General features: G+C 40.3%; 1 pseudogene; it reads right to left on the reverse strand.

Moving 5' to 3' along the window:
• Positions 1-1,791: 1,791 nt before the first annotated feature.
• On the reverse strand, positions 1,792-3,591 carry LOC118018165 (annotated as a pseudogene).
• Between the last annotated feature and the right edge of the window lie 15,674 nt (positions 3,592-19,265).

The raw sequence follows: 19,265 nt of genomic DNA on the forward strand, positions 1-19,265 counted from the left end.
AGGTCAGTGATGGAGCAGGGCAGTGGGCAGAGTCTGAGAAAAAAAGATACAGTGATTCTGTGTCACAGGGAAGGACAGGTCCCTCAGCCAAGACCTCTTTTAATTGGCATCCGGTCTGCTTGGGATTGGAGCAGTCTCTCATGAAGCGAAGGGAGACCATCATAGATGGGCCATCTGCTCTGTCTCCTCAGCAATGACCCTTGTTCAGTTCTTACCTTTTGAACCTGCTCCTCTTGATGAGATAAACAATATGTTTGAAGCACTAGAGATGCTGTGCAGCTTAGCAGAGAACTGATGTTTTATGAAGTGTCATCCTGTGCAACCATCTGCAGAGACTCACATTTGACCATCCTTGGGGACTATTCCATTTATCCCAGGGTTCTGATGCCATCCATTGAAAACTGTCAGGTTTTTTTGTTTTGTTTTGGTTTGGTTTGGTTTGGTTTAAAGGTGAGCATACCTCACAGCCCCTTTTTTTAGATGGAGAAAGGTTTTCCCATTCTTACATGGTGATTTATGGATAAGAGTTACTAGAGATGAATTATTTAATGGGACTATGATATAAAAGAGGATCATGCTTCACACCCTAACAAGAGTTACTTGTAAACCTGTTTTCTGCCTCCTGTAAACGGATTATTCAGAACTATAAACTACCCCACCTCAAGATTTTGTTAAAATTTCTTTAATGGTATAAAAAATATGTATTTAGAGTTGATTTTCCTATATAAGGGCCACTCACTGCCTATAGTTGCTCTGTCTCTTAAGCATCGTCTTAAATATTTAGTCTACAATAGTCCTTCCTTCCTTTTCTTTCTCATGTGCTATTGACTTGGAGAAATTGGCCCAATTGTCCTGTAGAATCTCCTGCATGCTGGACTTGCTTCTTGTGGCATAATCTTACTTGTGCCCTCATGTTCTACATTACTGAAGAATGGCCTTTCTCTAAGGCTTGATTAGAGCACAGTACATTTTTTTCTAAACTTCATAGATGTGTATTTGAGTCACACGTGGAGGCATAGAATGTCTGGTTTTCTCTTGTTTGGTAATGCTGAATGATTATTGACTCACTTCCGCTCCTTTCCAAATTGTGTTAGTGTACATTCATGACAATAGCTTGGAAAATTTTTTTCATTAGACCTTGCAAAATGATGAATTTCTAACTCTGACATTCTTCATGCCTTTGTGAGCTATAATTATTCTGGACAGAAAAATGGCCACTCATTGGCTAGGTCAAAAAGGGTATGAAGTATGGTGGACTTGAGTTCAAGCATTTTCCTGAAGAACTCCCCTTCCTTTTCGGAGGAAATGGGAATCAGAGATTGCATTCTGGGTTCTAAGGGTGCTCATTGCTCCTGACTTGCCAATGCTTCCTGGCACACGGTAGGCAGAACTTGTCAATATGTATTTTTAAACAAGAGAGAGAAAAGAATTTTACATTAATAGTTCTAATTCAGTTTTAAGATGTAGGATTTTTTACTTCTTGAACTTTTTTTTCCCCTGAAGTCTGAAAATCCTTGTTTCCACTGACACTAACACAATTACTTGCTCACTTTATCCTACAATATACCGGTAATAGTTTAAAAATAGAAACACTAATGTTAGTACTAAAATTAAGTCTACAGAATATAGTTTAAGATTTCTGTTACCCTAATTATGAACGAGAAATGAGCATATCACACACACACACACACACACACACACACACCCCCCTCAGATGCATCTTAATTTCTTTTTTTTTTTTTTTTGGTGCTCTCTCTTCCTATCTTTTGCCAATTTTTGTATTAGGTACTTGATCATTTTCTTCTCAGTTATGAGGAGTGTTTAAATATTAGGGATATCAAAACCCTGTGCTGTAAGTTGCAAACGTTTTTCTCAGTTTGTCATTTGTTTACTTATTTTTGAAGTGAATATAACTTTAAGATTTTATTGTCTTCATAATAAAACAGAAGATGAAGCTTAGAATTGGATCACTTGGCCCTTTCTCTTACCTTCTTCCAGTTTAAAATGTTTGCATCTTTTAATAGCCAGCATTCTCTTCGATCTGTATTTGGACTCAACACATTCAAGCCTCAGCACCATCTTCTTTGTAGTTTTAGCGTCTTCCCAGAAAATTGGCTTAGCCTGTCCACCATAACCACTTTGTTCCCTGTCCTTGTGCATTTTTCTTGGGCATACAGAGAATTCTTGCCTTTCATGCACTGTGTCACTTCGTGAGGTTGGTGCTTGCTATCCTTTTTATAGACAGTCCAGCAAGTTTTGAGAAGATCCACTATATTGGTGGAAGTGTTAGCAGCATGGAGAGAAAGCTCATTGATATTTTTACTTTGTATATACTATTTTATAATGCCTACTTTTTTGTTTTTAATTTTTATGTAGTCCCATGTATCAAGTTGTTTCTGATCGGCTTCGAGATTTTGAATTAGAGGAATTTTTATCCACCCGTGGCTTATAAAAATGCTTCCATGTTTTTTCCTCTATGTTTGTGGTTTCTTATTCTGATCCACTTGATATTCACACAGGTGTGCGTTGTGAAGAGGAACAGATTCAGTTTTATCTTACTCCATATGGCTTCTCAGTCGGCAAAACACTTTATTAAAAAAATTACTTTAGGATTAACATAACAATAAAAAAAGAAAAAAAAAGAAATAAAGTAAAAAAAAAATTACTTTAGACCTCGACTTCTGGATGGAATGGACTAGCTTGTATATTGATAAGGCAAAATAGAAACAGTAAAATAAAAATGATAATCATACAAAATGAATTGTTTGCTGGTACTGCTGAGCTGTCATGTCCTTGGGACATGTAACTTGGGACTTAAGGGTCCCAGTTACTGGAGAGCAGGGAAGTGTACTGAGATGAACCAAATATTCTCTACTGTTCTCACCCTTGAGGAATCTGCTGAGGTAGAAGTGCCCAGGACTGGGAGGCTGAGAAGCTGAGAAACCAAGCATAAAGCAGACTAAAATACTGAGAAGATCTTGAGTTCACAATTTAATAAGTTTTGACAAATGCATACTATCTTGTAACCAACACTCAAACAGGATATAGAACATCTCATCACCCTAGGAAATTCCTTTGTGCTTCGTTCCAGTCAATACCCTGCAGAAGCTACTACTGTTACGATTTCCTTCACCACAGATTAGATTCGCCTATTCTCAGACTTCTTATAATGGAATCATAGAGCATGTCCTCATTTAGGTCTTTCTTATTTTGTCAGACATACTGTTTTGATATTCATCTGTGTTGTTTGTATCAATATGTCTTTTGTTTTTCGATTGGCTTGTTTACTTTTGGGGAATAAAGCTCCATCCTAAACTGGAACCCAGTTGCCTGGGTCCTTGGATATCTTATATACCTGCCTTACTTACTACCCTGCTGGGGTCAGACTTTTCTCTGCCTCTACTTGGCCTTATGTATACGTCTCCTGTGGTATATATACTGGTTGTGGACAGAGACGAGGGCTTAACCATTCTTTATCTCCAGGTTTAGCACAGTTTCTATTACATGGGAAGTGGCCAGTGTATGAAAGACTTGACGAGGATTCTGCTTTTCGTGGATTGATTGCCTATAACTTTGGCACTGACACTCCATGCTCGGTTGCCATTGAACCTCCCTTGTCTTGAACAAACCCTCAAATTTGTTGTCTTAATTTGATCTATTGGATCATCGCCCAACATTGTAAGTGGAAATCTAATCTCTGAGTCAGCTAAATAGAACTGTAAACTGATTAGCATACTACTTGGCATGCATTAATTGCTCAGTAAAGTGGGAAGAAAGACATGGGGAACCCAAGCCCAATCCTTCTTGAGCCAACCATTGACCCCACAGTTCTAACTATGGCCTGCAGCTGAGCCTGGCCAAGTTATAAGCTATTCTTACTGTTTCCAAATTACAGCAAATTTGGTTTCCTTTCTTATTTTTCATTAAAAAATCCATTCCTATCTTCATCAGAAAATAAGTGCTTTGTAACAAGGAACTATATCTTCCAGTACTTTTTTCACATGCCCTAGGACTGATCTATGGTTTTATATACACCGGACACTCAAAAATGTAGGGAAAGTGGTGATAATGAGTTCAGAATAGAATAATGAGTAGATCTAATCCCCAAGGTGCTTGATAACATACAACCCCACAGAAGAGCTTATAATAACTATCACTCTTGATAGCAGAGCAAAATGAACAAAAAGATAAAAATCAAAGAGAACATCTGGATAAAAAGTGAGAGGGAGCAACAGAAGAGAAACTTAGCCATAAGAATGTTCTGTAACTGTGGATTGCCAAACTCAAGGGAAAGGTTTAGAAAAACATGATAGGCTCCACTTACAGGGAACTCAGGTTCCTTAGCAAATGGATTTGGTAATTGGAATTTTTGTTCCTTCTTTTCCTCTGGGAGTATGTGGATGAAAGTTAATTAATGTGGTAAAATTGCACAGTGTCTTTGAAAATTGCAACTTCTGAAAGACCCATTGCACTACATCTGTGCAATTTGCATGACGATAGGGGAATGGTAAAGAGGACCCAGACCTACCAGATGTTTTCCCTCTGAAGTTTCAGACTCCAGACTTAAGATCACATAACTGAGAAGGAATAAAATGGAGAAAGACAAATCCTACAGATTTATAGCAGATGATTATAAGCCGAATTGCATAGCTTTGTGGATAAATCTCACCTGGTAGTCTACTGGGGCAACTTGCAGATTTGCATACTCAAGTTGAATACCACTGTCTCTTAAGTCTCCATCCACTTCATTATCATTTCTTACTTCTCATGTTTTCACAAGTTGTTCAAGTAACTACTGCTGAGCAATAAGTTACCTCAAACTTAGTAGTGTAAAGCAGCTATTTTATAAACCTGACAGATTCTGTGGGTCAGAAATTCAGACAAGACACCACAGGGATGGCCTGTCTCTGTGCTACAATATGTCAGTCTTCGTGTCGCCGGGGGTGAGTGGAACCATGGGGACAGGTATCTAGAGGCTTTGTTACTTGCTTGTCTGATGGCTAGGCTGGGGTGCCTCAAAGCTGACCATCTCTACAGCTTCTCTCAGTGCTGTGGCTGGGTTTGTAGAGGGAGAGCCTTGAGACTCAGCGTTCCAAGAGAGCCAGGCAGAAGAAGCTCCATGGTCTTTACCGCCCAACAGCACAAGTCACATGTCTTTACTTCTTTTATATTCTATCTTCAGAGCAGCTGCAAGTACCCTAAGAATCTAGGGGAGGCAGAGGACAGAGACCACATCTCTTGATGGGAGAAGTGTCAAAGGATTTGTAGCCATAAAAAAAAATAAAAATAAAAAAATAACCACCACATCTGTACATTAAAAAGCAAACACAAACAAAAAAATGGTATTTTTTTAGTCAACACTTTCTCAGACTTGCTCAAAGGACAAGTTATGTATTTGTTTCTGGTCCTTTTGCTATCAATAGTAATAAGGCCTGTGTAATAGGGTTCTAGATTGGATTCTGACTATGAAGCACTGGCATGATATTTGGAAATTGGACAAGAGGCCATTTTTAGTAGCTGACAATGGTGGGCAGGTGGCAGATCTCGGCTTCAGTGCTCCTGTCAGCTGAGTTCATTCATGGCAATGTCCTTAATTGTCCACAGCTTCCTAATTTTCTAAAACCCAGCAGTCTTTTCCCCTCAGCCTTTCCATCAGTTCTATAAGCACTATTTCCCTGTATTAAATTCCTTCTTCTTTGAAATGCCTAGAGAAATTCCTCTGGTTTCACAACCAGACCCTTTAATCTATCTAATTCAATTATGTACTTATTATATTTCAGTGGATCAGGGAGTTATTTTGCAAATGTCACTTTCTAAAAGTCAGACATATTCCCCCTGGAGATTTGCAAAACCTACCTTTATAATGTTCTAATAGCTGATTGTATTTACTTTACTAATTTATATTAAAGGTCCAAATAATTATTTAAAACAGGCAAGTAATTTTTGTAATCAAGTTATTTAAGTCTGATATTTTTTAGTAAGAAAGAAAAGGAAGAATGTTTTGATAATACCCCATTCTGGGGTAAAATGCCATGAATACGTAAGGAAAGCCTAAATAATTTAATAAACTCTTAAGTGATATAATACATACTGAATAAGTTATGCTAAATGCCCATGGACAAAAATACATTTGAAATAGTAAAGAAAAAAATATTTGAGTTTAGCTTATTTTGTCTTTGTTGGTGTTCTCTTCCAGTTAATAGTTTTTATCAGAATGTCTGCATTACACTTAGAAGCATAAGTATCTGTGGCACTGCCCAACTATATTTATAGACCGGAAAGTGGTAATGAGATATTTCTTGTATTTTGTCAATAAATGTACATGGAATATAATACACAAGCATACTTTGACTGTCAGAGTCAATGATAGAACCAACACTGTTGCTCCTAAAGATCATATTATTGTTCAGTAATAAAGACAATAAGAACAGGTTTTAGGGCGCCTGGGTGGCTCAGTCGTTAAGCGGCTGCCTTCGGCTCAGGTTGTGATCCCAGAGCCCTGGGATCGAGTCCCACATCGGGCTCCCTGCTCAGCGGGAAGCCTGCTTCTCCCTCTCCAACTCCCCCTGCTTGTGTTCCTGCTCTCGCTGTCTCTGTCTCTGTCAAATAAATAAATAAAATCTTTAAAAAAAAGAACAGCTTTTAAAAAGCTTATAGTCAAGCTTGAATCTAACTGAGAGTGGGGCAAGGCAAAAGATTTTGAGCAAAATTTCTGACCACTTGATTTCTGACTGCTTGAAAGGAATTCCAAGAAGTCCCCCTTTATTCTTGATCCTCTTTATATTTAGACCCCCTGAGAGTCAGACTGTTGAAAACCTTTTAACTTGGAGTTTGCCAGGCAAATATCCCTTTGCAAGTTGAGAGGTTCAGCTAAGTTGGGAACCCTCCTTGGATGAATACTATGCCTTGAACACTTTGCACGTTGATGTCAGCTTGCAGACAACTCTGAACCCTGTGCCTGGAAAGTACATGGGTGTGCACGTGAGAGACATGTTAGTGTGTCAACCATAGTGCATTGCGCTGCTCCATTTACGACAAGATGGGGTTAGTATTGGATCGTGGGTCACCTAGACCCCTTGGTCATGCTTTGCTGCTTGACCACATTCATAGTCTTTGCCAATGACCTTAGTAGTGAATGCTTTTGATCACTGAGGCAATTGAACAGAGACTGTTAGAGGTTGGGAAAAATATACTTTAAAATGAATATCTGGTATTTACAAATGAATAAATTTTCAGGGTGAAATGAAGGAAGGGGAATTGTATTCATAGGGACCAGTAAGTGCAAGGCATAGGCCCATTTGGGAACTTGAGTAGCTCATTGGAGTTTGAATTTATGGAATAAGCAGACTCTGGGAGAAGGGGCTCCTGAGAAAGGAAGGGGCCTTGAGAAAGGGAGAGGCCAGATATGGAAGAGCTTGCGCCTATCTCAGAGTTTCACTTTATGTAGAAAGGGGAGTCAGGATTTGAATCATCATTGTACTGCAAGGCCAGAGCTGTGCTTTGGAAAAGATCACTCTGGCGTCTTTAGGGAGAATGCATCAGAGAGAATTTGAGAGAACTTGATGTGGTCTACACTAATATGGTAAAAACAGCCTTCTTAAAAGCTGGATGTCAGTGGGACCTTCAGGGACTTCTCTACTACCCTTCCCCTTCCCCTTCCATTGTGTGCGGGGGTGTATGTGTATCCATAGGGAAAATGGTTCAGGCATGGTACCGCGTCCATAGCTATTTCTCTGTAAAGGAGAATTTACGACTCAGACCCCTATGCCTGCCTCTTACTGCACAGAGCAGACTAGACAAGAACAGAGAGGAGGGAGAACAATGAAGTATTTAAAAATAAAGTCAAGGTTGGAATAGTCAAACACGAATTATACAAGCATAACAATCTCCAGTTTTGGCAATTCCTAAAAGTCAACAAAGGGCTCAAATGTTTATGAACTAAAGACCACCAGAAGACTCTTTGTGGAAAGAAATCAATAAATGTAGTAGGATCAGAAAAAAATCCACAGCTAGGAAAGAAAAGCCAAATATAATGATGCCTGCCGAGGTAGGTCAATCTCTTAATTTGTGATGTCTTAAAGAGAGTTTTTAAGCAATAATCTGGAAAGACAAGAGATTTAAGAAAAAAGAAGTAATTAGAAATATATTATGCTTGCTAGCAGGAAACATTGCATTGATTTCTCCTGAATATGTTAATGGGCTCCTCAGGAGAGTTTTTGGCTTAAAACTGGGGGGACATGTTAGACTTTGTGAAGAAACCGAGACTTTTGCAATTTTATCAAACTCCTGGCAAAGTAAAATAGCCCAGGACTTAAAAAATGTGAATACTAGCTATAAATGAAGAATTCTAAGTGGATTAATTCAAAGATGATTTCATTCATAACTGCCAATGAAAGTAATAGAAAACTCATTTGTGTGTCCATGTGTATAATTTTGTGGTAATTAAAGTTAAAAATGAGACATAAAGAACACAGGGGCCCAGCTGTGAGTGAAGGAACTCCCAGGAATGTAGTGGAATTGAGCATTTAACCCTGGTTTCTATTCTGAGTCTCTAAAAGTGAGGTTGAAGTCAAAATTCATGTTCAGAAACTTGAATGTTTGTACTTTTTAAAAGTGATGTTCTAGGGGATGAGCTACATTAACCAGACGCATATGAGAGTGATGAACAAACCAGAGTAAGGCATAAATTTATAATGAGAAATTTAGCTTCCAAGCAAATTGGCATACTTCTGTCAGCTGATCTACTCAGTGTGGGAAGAGCTATGTAAGCAAGTCACATTCAGAAACTTCTTGGTAAACGGGAATAAGAACAACCAGAAAACAACCACAAAGAGTATAATTCAAATGCCTGGAGTCTTTTTTTTTTTTTTTTTTAAGATTTTATTTATTTATTTGAGAGAGAGAGAGAGCACATGAGAGGGGGGAGGGTCAGAGGGAGAAGCAGACTCCCTGCCGAGCAGGGAGCCCGATGCGGGACTCGATCCAGGGACTCCAGGATCATGACCTGAGCCGAAGGCAGTTGCCTAACCAACTGAGCCACCCAGGCGCCCAAATGCCTGGAGTCTTAAGGGCATGATAGCTTGGAGTTCTCAAGTAATACAAATCAATGGAAAATACTAAACCAGGCTCGCCAGCTCTTTCCTGAACGAGGCTAACAACCTGTTTATAAGTATCCCCCCTTGTGTACTCTTTTTAGGCACTGTACAGACTATTTTTCTTTCTAGTTCAGGCAAATATTAGGATAGAAGGACAAGAAATCTAAAATACTTTTCATGAATTTAGTACAAACTAGCCAGGGACGAGGTGGGAGTTTCCAAGGACTAGAGTTAAGGTAGGCTTGAGGAATGGAAGGAAGTTATAACTTGAGCAGTTTTGACCTGAAGCAAGAATGATGAATCAAGTCTCCAGGGACAGGCATTAGGGAGGCCAGAATTGCCAAGAGCAGAGGGCAACTTGCGCTCATTGATCGTAGGCAGCTATGATATCAGTGTTTTTCACCTAAAGCCAGTGAGGTAGACACGGGAAAGTCTTTTTCTGCTGGAGAGCACATAAGAAGCTTAAGGGTTAAAGGAAGATGAGAAGATGGTATAACAGCCTGGGGCAGAAAGAAAGAAGGAAAGAAACCTTGTACTTTTTAAAAGTGATGTTCTAGGGGATGAGGTAAGCATCTGTGAAGTTGAGTGAGGTAAGCATCTGTGAAGTTTTGGTTACAGCTGCTTTTATTTTATTATTTTATTTTTTATTTTTTTAAAGTAGGCTCCATGCCCAGCGTGGACCCCAATGCAGAGCTTGAACTCACGATGCTGATATCAAGACCTGAGCTGAGATCAAGAGTCAGACGCTCAACTGACTGAGCTACCCAGGCGCCCCTATAGCTGCTTTTAATTCTGAACAATCTGGGCTATTTCTTTTTTTTTTTTTTTAAGATTTTATTTATTTATTTGACAGAGAGAGACACAGCGAGAGAGGGAGCACAAGCAGGGGGAGTGGGAGAGGGAGAAGCAGGCTTCCCGCTGAGCAGGGAGCCCGATGCGGGGCTCGATCCCAGGACCCTGGGATCATGACCTGAGCCAAAGGCAGATACTTAACTGACTGAGCCACCCAGGTGCCCCCCCAACTTAGATCTTATTTGAAGAATTAGTTTTTTAATTTTTTTTTAAAGATTTTTATTATTTATTTGAGAGAGAGAGAGAGAAAAACAGCATGAGAGGGGACAGGGTCAGAGGGAGAAGCAGGCTTCCCGCTGAGCAGGGAGCCCGATGCAGGGCTCGATCCCAGGACCCTGGGATCATGACCTGAGCCGAAGGCAGACGCTTAATGACTGAGCCACCCAGGCGCAATCTGGGCTATGTCTAAAAGTCCTTAATTGCTAATAATCCATGCATTGAACTTCCTCAAGGAAGGAATGAACTTGGGCAGGAACTACAGAGTCAAAAACCGAACCTTCTAGGAGTGACCAGTAAGTAGTCTATCACACCCAAGTCCGAAGTTCACAGAAAATTCACAGGTGATGCAATGAAGTGTGGCTACCCATCCGTACTGAGCCAGGGGGAAATAGCTGCATAGGGTGCGTGCGTGCCCATGTGAAAATTGCTGTTTTATTTACTATGTTTCTGTTGGATGGCAGCCACAGAAGTTGGGGTGCTGGATGTGTGGACAAGCTCCTTCCAGGGAGAAGCTGGAGAATTGGTTTTATTGTTGAAGTGAGCCCGAGGGAGAATTGGAATGGATATTAATGGTGGTGTAGAGATGAAATCGTTGTGCCCATATTTCCACAAAGTGAGTAATAAGTACATTTTTGGTTTGTAACTCCATTCCAGAAGCTATTTTCTCTACTAAAGTGAGTATCACAGAAACAACATGAGGACCAATTAGTGGCAGATACTCTTCAGAGGGTGTTGAGGGCAGTAAGGGCTTTCTAGAAATACAATTATTAAAGCCAGTATTTAACTCAGAGCAATTTGTATGAAGAGACTGTAAATAAGTATGTGATAAAAGTAAATATTGTTTCAGCCTAGGCTGGAACCAATAGCACAGCATGGGGCCCATAAAAGGGGTTTAGCAGGGCCTGCACATTGCAAAGAGAGGAAACTAGGCTGGATTAGCACAGAGATGACTTTTTAACACCCGGCAAAGGATTTTCATTAACCCTTTCGTGAGAGGAGCTGCATGTGTATTCTAGTCGTCCCGCTATAGTAATCGCACGTGAGTATACTCAAGTTAGCTCTCCAATAAATTGCATATAGTTTTCATTTCATGGTATGAGTAAAGCATCTTTAAACAAATATCTTCATCCTTTCATAAGGTCTCGGTTATAAGCAGCAACAGCATAAATAATAATAACCACAAGCTCTGGTATTGATCTGGATGAGCATTCAGATTGAGCAAACTTGACTGATGGAAATCAAGGCTCCTGGATCTCAGTGGGATAAACTGGGTAGGCCATCACAGCTACAGAATGTTGCTTTTACTGTTCGTTTCTTTCTCAGGGTGCTACAGGCTGAAAAGATAGAGATATTAGAAGCAGCAAGGGCCCAGCACCAAAGCTGGGGACCGGTGAAGGTAGATGAAAGACTGGCATAGCTTAAGGTTTAGGTCAAGGTCGTGGGTTGAGTGGTGAGTCTGCTATATTGGACACACAACGCTGAAGGCGATACTGGCTTTCGAATGTTTCCAGGGCTTTCCCAGGACACTACAGAATAAATGCCTGCCTCAAGCCCTAAAGCGTCAGCTTTGGAACTGTTTTCAGATCTTGCTTGGTATGAGTAGGGGATTCCAGTCGGCTGGGGGTCTGGCTCTCCTTGCCTCTGGGGCTAACGTTCCCAGAAGCAGGAAGTGGCCACTGTCCGCAAGCCCTAAAAGAAAGTTAGTTCCAGGCCTTATCTGTTAGGTGGGCTCGGGGTATGTGTTCAGGTGCTAATTTTAAAGTCCTCAGATTTTCCAACTGAGCAGGGCTGGGAAGGTTTGGTCTGACAAGCAGATGTGAGCATTCTATAAAAACTGCCAGATGATTGCCGCTGATGGAGGATGCAGAGTGCTCGGGAACTGATTCACTTGCGCTATCTAGGGCTTAACGCCTCGCTATTTATTATTAATTGTACTCCATAAAACTCTTGTTTACAAATCATTTTAAATTAGGTTTTCCTCCCAAGGGCTGCTGATTAACCCACAGACTGTGGAAAGGAGTACAGCTGGAACAAGTTAAAGGCCTGCCCGGGGTTACATGGCAAAGCTGGGAGGGCAGAGCTGGTGTGAAAACAGAGATCCCTGGAGTCCTCTGTGGCCCACCGAGTCACACGCTGCAGGGCGTCACCGGGCTGTTCCCTCCAGCCAGGTTTGGGATTCTAAGAGCAGCTCTGGCCACAAGCGGATTACAAATCATCTATTTGGTGTCCTGCACAATAAGTAATAGAGTTAAGATGCCTTCGTCTGACTCTTGAGTCTGGTAAAAACTGGTTTTCTTAAGGCGCCTCTATACTCGATATCCGTCTTCTCCGGAGGCCTGCGAAACCCCTAGAATATTCAAGGAAAGATGGTTTGTATCTGAGTGAAAATATGTTCATCCCTGGTGTTGGCTGACTAGAATAATGGTCTGAGAAACGGAAGCATGAGGGAATAAAACAATGCCCCACATTTGACTCCCACAGTTGACAACCCACCTCCACGAACTGATAGTGCATTTGACATACATTTTTCTTTTAAATCAATAAGGCTTTTGAAAAATACCAGAAAAAGATTTCATTTCTTTTAGCTGTTATCAAATTTTGGATTATAAGGATATATGGAGTTTTTTTTTTTTTATCACATAATTGAATTTCGAGATGACCTGTTTCTATGAAATGTGAAGCGATTAAGGCTGCTTTTGACTTTTCTCTTTTGGGATAGACTGTTATACCCTTATCTTCTCATATCTGAGTAGTCAAGAGGCAACATTACATGGAAAATTGGGAGCATGCCTTGTCCAGGACACATTTTTGAAGTATTTCTCTGCTGTGTTCAGGGCTTTCAGACTTCTCTTTCTTCACCCCTGCTCTCTCTTTACTTCATTGTTCGTCTCTCTGTCTGCTCTGACGGTCCACGTTTCAGTTCCTAAGCATGTCTTTACATAAAGCCCTTCTCCTCATATTCCAAAATTGCTCTTCTGTTTTCTAAGTCTCTGCTATTAAAGTGCTCATTACTCTGGGGATATCTCAACTGGAGTTTAGGAGGGAAGTAATTTAAAGCAGCCCGTGCATTCTCCATAAAGGACTTAATTGTTAAACTAATTCTCTTAGAGTTATTTACCTTTCATAATGGGCTTGTTAACCCAAATGAATCTTGATTTGGTAGAATGTCACACCTGAGGAGAGGGAAAGAGCCCTATTCAGGCAGTGTGGAGGAGAGAGTGTAGGGCAGTGGGATCCCCTCGCTCCTTGTTGTTTATCTTATGGACTGATCTCTGAAGTGAGAGAACTGCATATAGTGATCCAGTTGTTTATAATTTTATCGTCGCTGCCCTGTAGAATATCGATCTATTTAAATAGGTAATCTTGAGGTGACCTGTTTGATGTAATAAGAGGCATCTCGCTTGTTGGTCTCGTTCCCAACTCAGCCAGTCAAGCACAAGGTAGACTCCTTGTTTGGACTCTAAGCTGCTCCTAAGTGTTCTGCTTTGCTTGATATGGTCCCCTTCTCACCTTGCTTGAAATTCATTAGTGGGTCATAAAACAAATAGAAATAACCTCTGTGTTTAGTAGTGGGTTTCTCTCTCTCTTCTACTGGGACATGGTTGAGTTGACGACACTCACCACTTAGTAACTTAGGGTCCATAGGAATGAGATATAAAACAGTTCTAGGCCATGGGTTTCTCATAGTTGGAGTAGGATGACAGCGTATATTCACAGGAGCTGGTTGGGAGCTGTCAGTCGTGGGGAGATGGAAAAAGGAAGGCTGATGGCGAACTTCATTCTTTTCATATCCCTCCCCCCCACCCCCCCACCCCCCCACCCCCTGCGGACATGCAGATTTTGTCTTAGGTGAAATGGAAAACTTTCAGCGTCTGGTACTTAGGATTTCAGTTCATTGTTCACATTCCTTTGAGTTTCTGAGATAATAATGAAAAAGACCAATTTGGATTTCAGGAACGTGAGAAAATTTATACTGTTTGTGAAGCCAACAAGCCTCCTGGGAGACCGGCAATTAGATAATTTAAGATTATTTCAAAGCTATGTATGTTGAATAGAAGACATATATAGGTCACAGAAATCACTTCTTAAATTAGTGTTATTTAAGTGTTTCAGTCTCCAGCCAACATTGCTACCTGAGAGGGTGTTGACGTGGAGGAAAATATTTGTACAAGAGACGAGAGGAGTCAATGACTTTGACTTTCATTGGAATATTTTTTACCATAGCATGTCCCCATCCATGTTTTCCTCATGAGCTCCAGGCACCTTTCAATGTTTAGTTATTTCTGATAAAGACTAGGTATTTCTTAATATCTTGGCAGCAATTTTATAGAATTTTATATTCTACTGCATAGGCAACAAATCAGACCAACACTGAAGTTGCTTATACCTTAGGTATCTACTCTAGGAAGGTGAAAATCCTCTGAGACAATAAGAAGTATAGGTTATGACTAGTTAGCTCTTTTTAATAGGTAAAGAAAATTAAAGATTTGAAATTGCTTGGGTCTAAATGGCCGATAAGTTTATAATGTTCCAATTTTAAAGAAAACAGAGGAAATAATTTTAATAGGTGCAGATTTGAATTCAAACCCCAGCTACTTTCAGGTAGTGGTCTAGGATAGGCTTCCTAAAAGAACTCTATTGCCCTACACTCAGCTCTCATGCAGATGGCTCCAGGAAGACAAACTTTGTCCTGCAAAAAAAAAAGTACTTGCCTAGCTTGAGGTATTTGGAAATCATGCTCATGCTTCGTGGCCATTGGAAAAGTTTTGCGAACTTGCTCCACTAAAGGAGATCTTGCAGGCTATTTAGTGAAATAAAGCCACATCTTCCTGTCCCTGGAACTGCAGGTTCTTCTGTGAACTGAATGGCCTTCTCTGGAGCAGGGACAGAAACAGTCATTTGGGGAGGAGGGGTATGGTCAGAGTATAGAATAAATGACATTTTCTTTCTTGCATTGCCTGGCAGACTGCCTTCTTGGAACACATACATATAGATAGTTGTCACACATCTTAATTATATGGAGCACAACTGTAGATGACACAGAGAATATATTTGCTTCTCTTAGAAAATATTTGATAGAAAACATGTTAACGTCAATCTGAAAAAGCCCACAGTTCTTGTGATATGGTTGAAATATCCTCTGGAGTTAGTAGTATCCAGAGAGCCCTGCTAAATGCTTTGAACTGCCCTAGACAGCTTACTTTCTTTTCCTCAGAGAGTTAGCACCAGTCTAGCATCATATATGTTGCCTTTACCTCCAGTTAGTGAGGGTATCGCCCACTCTTGTCTCTGCTCACACTGTTTATGGTGTTGTAAACCAAATCATATTTGTTATTATTCAACTCAAGGAGAAACAGATTTTGTTTATAATTACATGTTATGAGGCGTGTTGATGTCCCTTGTCTCTTTCTAAACCTAATTCAGTTGGCCTAATAATACTCTAACATTTCTTTCTTTCTTCACAGCACCTGCACCACGGAAATTATCTTATTTATTTGCCTACTTATTTGTTGTGTGTATGCTCCGACAGAATGTAAGCTTCTTGGGGACAGAAACCTTGGCTGGCTTATGTGCCACCATATTCTGAGCACCTACAATAGTTTTGATCCACAGTAGGCAAAGAATAAATATTGGTCTGATGAAGGAATGGAACAAAGCTGGAAGATTGTCTTGTCCCTGGCTACTCCTTGGACCTTGTACCAGCCCTTGTCCTACTGACCTCTAAATGTCAGAGCTCTCCAGGACTCCATCCTGAGCCCTCTTCTCTTTCTTAAATTCACTCTCTCAATGAGATATTATCTATTTCCTTGGCTTCGATTGCCCCATATATGCCAACAACCTCCAAATATATCCAACCAGCCAGACCACCTATGGATTCCAGACCTGACTATGTATGCACTTCCTCCTTGATCTGCATCTGAATACCTCACAGCTTTACTAAAATTAACTTTTAAATCAAACTCTTAAACTTCCATGCAGCCACCCTCACTAACCAACCAGCCAGCCAACCAAAAAAAAAAAAGAACAAACAAAACAATAATCAAACAAAACCAGTCCTTTGCCTGTATTATTCAGCTCTGTAAATGATAACACGTTCCACGTGGTGGCTCAGAGCAGAAATCCAGGAGTCATTCTTGAATCATCCTTTCCTTGAATCCCATAGTTCCTCTATCTGGCTGTCTTATTGTTTCCACCACCAGAGTATATCTGGAAACGTACTTGTTCTTTCTTTCTCTGGTGCTGGCGCTGGTGGATTTCCTTCCACTTTTAATAATGCTGCACCATCATGGTTCCCACGCTTGACCTGCACCACTGTGTTCCACACAGCGACTGGAAGTCAGATGACGCCACTCCCTGGCTTAAAGCCCTCGTTGGCATCAGACTCCTTCCTAGCTGTGGCAGATGAAGTCCTAAAGGATCTCATCCCAGCCCTTCTTTCCAGCGCCTTTCTCAGTGATCATGCTTCAATCATGCTGACCCTTTTTCTGTTCCTTGTAATTGCCAAGCTCTTGTCAGTCTTGGGATTTCCACCCATGTTTCATTCTGACAGGAATTCTTTCTTCTCATGATCGGGCTGAGTTCTTCTCATCTATTCATGTTTCAAGAGAATTTTCAGACATCCCGTGTAAGGCGTTTCCTCCCCGTTTATTTGAAATTTTATATTGTGGTAATCATTGGAATTATTCACTGAATATTTTTGCATTTCTTCCATCTGAGCACACTGTGGTGCTATACTTCTTCACTCTCTTCAAATTTAAATATGACCATGTGACTAGCTTTGCATAATGAGACATAAGTAGGAGGGATACGAACCACTTTCAAACAGGAACTTCAAGATCACGGTGGGATTTGCCACACTCCTTTTCCACTGCCGCGGAGATTGTTGAAAGCACACGTTAAAGTAAAGCATCTATCAGCCTGATTCTCTGAGTGACAAAGATGTACAGACCTTTCCCATAGACTTGCACTGAGCAAATTGCTTCAGTGGGGGGAAGAAAAGCTTTGCTGGTATGAAGCCATTGAGATTTGGGGGTTGCTCATCAGCATAGCATAATCTCACCCAGCCTGACCAATGCATATGCTAACTTGCTTGCTTGCTTGCTTTATTATCTTTCTCCCACTAGACTATTAAATCTATAAGGGCAGGAACCATGCTTATTTGATTCATCCATGGTATTTAGTAACTGACCAAGGGCATAACACAGTAAGTGCTTTAAAAACAATTTTGAGTGTGTGAAAGAACAAATGAAAGTTCCCCCCCGCCCCGGTGGCTAAATGTGACTCAAAATCGTGTTATAAACATTTCAATGAAGTTATCGGAGTTAGTAATGTTAGCATGTATTTAGACAGTACTTTACAAAATCCCATAAGAGATATTCACTCATTTACAAATCTGTTGTGCTCGATATTTGGTGTATGTGGTAAATGCCTAAAGTGCACAAAAGTATAGATAAAGGCGTGGTGGTCACCTGAATGGATTGTAATGAATGCAGTGCAGTGTGTGGGAAATAATATTAATTCAAGGTAAATCTTCTAATATACATACTGTTACTGCTTCCCTGTCTCTCCATGATGACTTTATAGTATAGATGGACTTCTGTCCCTGATTTAAAGGGGACAGGACACCTCTTCTGTCAAAATAAGGTGACAGGAAGGGCACTGAGAGTGGTTTAAGGATGGTGGTGGAAAAAGGAGTAAACCTAACGCTTTGATTGGGTGTGAGAGATTCCATCAGATAGCCAGAGCTTAACAAATTCTTATAATTTTATAGTTAATAAAAAATTATGATCAATAGAGTTACGTTGCCAACATTATCGCACTTCCTTCTCAAAATAAAAAAATAATCCGTTAACTCCAGCATGTAGACATTTCTAGCTCGACTTTTTGAATGAGAACATTGAGATTCAGAAAGACCACAACAGACAAGTTGTGGCACAGCGGAAACTCAAACCAGACTTTTGTCTCTAAGCCTTCCTTCTGGTGAGCTTCTATATACCAGATATTTTAAATGAATTCAGTAGGTAGCAATCAAGTTACAGATTAGGGCTTTGTGGTTTGTCCACCCTCACAGTCATTTAGTAGCAGAGCTCTTTAAGTACCACCTCTCCTGCCTTCCTCAGTTTCTTCCTTGGACAATGGTTTTTGTATTTGCACAACGAGAGGCTATTTTTGGCCAAAAGATACCATGCCCTTGTTGGCTTCTTCTACCTTTTTTTTTTTTTTTTTTAAGATTTTATTTATTTATTTGACAGAGAGAGAGACAGTGAGAGAGGGAACACAAGCAGGGGGAGTGGGAGAGGGAGAAGCAGGCTTCCCGCGGAGCAAGGAGCCTGATATGGGGCTCGATCCCAGGACCCCAGGATCATGACCTGAGCCAAAGGCAGATGCTTAACGACTGAGCCACCCAGGTGCCCCCTACTTCTTTTTTTTTTTTTTTTTTGCTGGGTTTTTTTTTTAAGCTAGAATAATTATCAGTTGCCTAAAGGACTAATGCCCAATACAAATATTAAAAACCCCAATGTACCATTGTGTTATAATGTAACAGTAGTGTTAGGATGCTTAGTATAAAAGTCATCAACATGAAGAGGGAGCTAGTCATTGACAGAGGTGCTAGTTTCTAGTGGCTACGTTCACCCTCAGCTGCCTGCTTCAGTGGCATTCTATGGCATCTGTTCCTAGCTGCCACCAGGAGGCAGAGTGTATATGATGGCAGCCTTTTGACTTTTTTTTTCTCTTGAACATTTTACTTTCTTGGAAAGCAGTGTGCATGTATATTTTTATTAAATAAGTTTGACATGTAACATTGTATAAATTTGAGGTATACAGTGTGTTACTTTGATACCTTTATATATTGTACTTTGGCGTTGTAGTGATATTTATCACATTACGTAATTACAGTATAATATTGTCTGTATCCATTATACTGTGCATTAGATCTCTATAACTTACTTACTGCTCATTATAAATCTCTACCCTCAAACACTATCAGTCTTATCTCCTTACCTTTCTTCCCCCGGTAACTGCTTTTTTACTCTTTTACAAGTTTAATCTTAGATTCCACAGGTAAGTAATATCATACAACACTGGTTTTTCCTCTGA

This window comes from Mirounga leonina, unplaced genomic scaffold (assembly GCF_011800145.1).
Source record: "Mirounga leonina isolate KUSES-001 unplaced genomic scaffold, KU_Mleo_1.0 Mir_170, whole genome shotgun sequence".
Taxonomy (NCBI): Eukaryota; Metazoa; Chordata; class Mammalia; order Carnivora; family Phocidae; genus Mirounga; species Mirounga leonina.